Below are 3,453 nucleotides of genomic sequence, written 5' to 3' on the forward strand. Positions count from 1 at the left end.
CGATCTGAGGAAGGTACAAGCTCTAAGGGCTTTGGGTTGGTTGGGAAAGAGCATTTGGAGGCTCGAAATTGCTTATAAATAGAGGTATTCAGAGATGCCGAAATAAAGAAGAAAAATTAAACTCTCAGATCTAAGAGTTTAGGAATAAATTGAGGGCAACAGATAAGGGGCTTTTGTTCCCCAAGTCTAAAGGATCATTCTTGTGAAATTTGAGCAATTTTCGTTGAGAGATGAAGGAGATATGGAGTTTTGACAGAAAATTGAGTTGAGCAGTCAAAAAATGTCTCCGATGGAGCGATTTGAAGCTATTATCTTGTAGAGGATGAAGAGAGGAAGGCGTAGGTTCAAACGGGGGGAGAAACGGATCTCAAACGAAGGAGAAAATACCAAAAAACTAGGGTTGTTCGGAATCTACCCAAGAAAGACAACTGGCGCGTGCAATGCACGCGCTAGCCAGCCCCCGCGAGTGGGGACGTGTGGAAGACCAAAAAATGGCGCACGGGGGAGTGTGCCATGCTAAAAACATTTGAAAAAATCCCAAAAAATCAAGAAAAATAAATTAAGGGGGGTTTGTGTTCAAGGTTTTGATGTTTGCCTTCTTGATTTCTCGGTTTCCACAACAACCAGCCTTATTTTGTGGGCAAACGAAGGTTTGAGGTAAGTTTTGGAATTTTCTTTTGAAGTTCTTAGAATATCATGAATTATTGTGGAAAAAGATTGGGGAAAATAGTTAAAAAGGTATTTATTTGAAATTTTAGAGAGAAAAATGGGAGAAAAATAGAAGAAATCATGGGAAAATTATGACAAATAGATATTTATATTCCTTTGAAATAAATATGGTGTCTAGGGATCATTGTGGCTTGAGATTAAGCGATTTCTAAGTTTGGCACAAAAATCGAGGTCGGACATGCAAATCGAGGAAATGCACGTTTTTCGAGGTGTTCTAAACTTAGTGCAAAAGGTAAGTGGTTCAACCCAAAATCAATTTTATGCAAATGATTATATCATATTAACATGCTATGTTAGGTTACGCATCATATATAGTGCATTTACATGTATTGATGATGAATTATGCATAAGTTCATGATGATATTATTGATCATGCCACATATAGGGGTTTGGGATTATGGACTGGTGTCGCTATTCTGCCAAGGGTGAACCCATACACCTCGGTCTGGTAAAGAGGTTGTTAAAATGGAGAGTAGCAGTTAGCTGCGATTGACTCAAACAAAAGGAATGATGTTATATTGCATTTTGCATTCATGCACGAAATATGTTTATGTACCTTTACTTAGATGATTTATCATCTAACTTGGGTTTTGCCCTTGGAATATTCAAACGTTCTAGATAGAGATTATAGCAGAAACGAGGATGAATGAGGCATGATATGACACTTAGGAAAGTGCAAGATGAAATGATTGAATGTTATGTAGCCCATGTGTTTAAGTTTTGCTGCTTCGAAATAAAGAACGTTTTGAGAAATGATGATATACAACCTTATTTAAGGTTAATAATAAAGTTAAGGTTCAAGGCACGTGATGACATGGCCAATGGATTCTACATGTAGATCCGATATTCTGCTTATTTATGAAGATTTGGTTATGTGATGTTAGGTTTCAAGTCATGTTAAAAAACTTATGCTATGTTAACGAACAGTTTTGTGTTATGGAATATGTCCGAAGCAATCATGTATTATTAATATGGTTCGATATATGCTTAGGTTCGATTTATGCTTTCGCTATTGGTGAATACTTAGCCTAGCATTTATGATGTATGATGCTAGGTAAGTAAATGAAAAGTTTGGGAATTAATATAATGTTGAGATTGTTCTTAAGGAAAAAAAAAAATATCCCAAATTTCTTAAATTTATAACATGCCCGAGAAAGTGGGGTGTTATATCTTACCTTCAAAAAAGTCAACTTTCATGAGTAACGAAAGTCAACTTTTCTAGTTAGGAAAGTCAATTTTCGATTCTCTAGCTTCCAATCAATTAGGTTGTCACGTGGCACAAAATTGGATAGGTTGGTGGGGGTGGGCGATAAAATTAAACACAGGTTAAATTCAATATATATATATATATATGTTATTGCTTGCTTTTTCTTCCCAACTCTACAATTTTTGCTTCAACCTTTTTTTGTTTCTACTTCTGATTAATTTCAAGTGCATGATTGTCATATTGAAATTTTGAGACACGGGTACTGGTGATACGAGGAACCTTTGTGTCTAGTATGGGAAGATGTGATTGGAATGATATTGGACTATATACTAGGTGTTGACAGACTAAGATTACCACAGCTTGAGGTGAAATCGGTTTTAGTACAGAAACAATTTTTGTACTCCATCTTTACATCGGACTACATGTATATATTTATTTATATTCATGTAATGAATATGCGTGTTGTTTAAATATTCAAACAGTGTATGACGTGTATGTTTTATTTCACTATGTGTATTTAATACATGATAAAAATTGTATTTTTACTCGTACCACCATATATGAGATTTCCTTCACCATGACCTCATGTTCTTGTAACTTGTTTATATGAATTTCTTTTTCTAATAGGCTTTTGAGTCTCTTTCTTTAGATTTGGGCCTATCCTCAAGAATAAGTCCATTTTCTTGAATAGAACAGAGTTGATTCAACTAACCTTTTAAATTAGCCAAAGATTAGTTATTAGTGTCATTACATGTTTAATGTTTGATTTGGTTTCTGATTTTAGAAATAATAGTTGGATTTTGAGTGAAGATATCAAATAATTTGAGATTTATATTCATTTATTAAAATATCCCTAATATCTAACTTTATTTACAAAATTTGAAACACATGATGTGATGTGAGAGGCCCTTTAGGCATTAGCACTTAAAATTTTATATTATTTCAGTTATTTTCACTAATTTTGATTAATGTGGTTAAATTTATTTTTCTAAATTTTGGTTGATACAGAGATATGAATGGTGCTTGCAATTACTTTGATGGTGAAAAAAATAGAGTTTTTATTTTTCTTTTTTCTATAAATAAGAAATTTATTAAATAAAAAAATATTAAAATATTTACAATAACCAATTAGGGCATACCCCGCTTAGAACAAAAAGACAATACAACAATACACTAGCTAAAACAGGAAGCAACAACTAACAACAAAGCGATGCTCAAATATGTGAGGCAAAAACCATATGTAATGAAGAAAACAAAATACAAAGGAGACCAGCAACAACCGCTCCAAAAAAGTAAAGGGGTCAGAGAGAATAGTAGAATAGTCTTGAGAGAAATGAACTAAGTCGACAATCGCTCTTCGCCAAAGACAACACTCATACCGCAATGAAATTTGAAGGCAGACCAGCTCTACATAATAATTTTTAAAAAATATTAATCATCTATATTTTATCAAGTATCTATTTAAGCAATAAAAGCTCACATAGGGTGCAAGACGAGATTCTATTTGGAGCATGTGG

Source organism: Diospyros lotus, chromosome 7, assembly GCF_014633365.1.
Source record: "Diospyros lotus cultivar Yz01 chromosome 7, ASM1463336v1, whole genome shotgun sequence".
Classification (NCBI taxonomy): Eukaryota; Viridiplantae; Streptophyta; class Magnoliopsida; order Ericales; family Ebenaceae; genus Diospyros; species Diospyros lotus.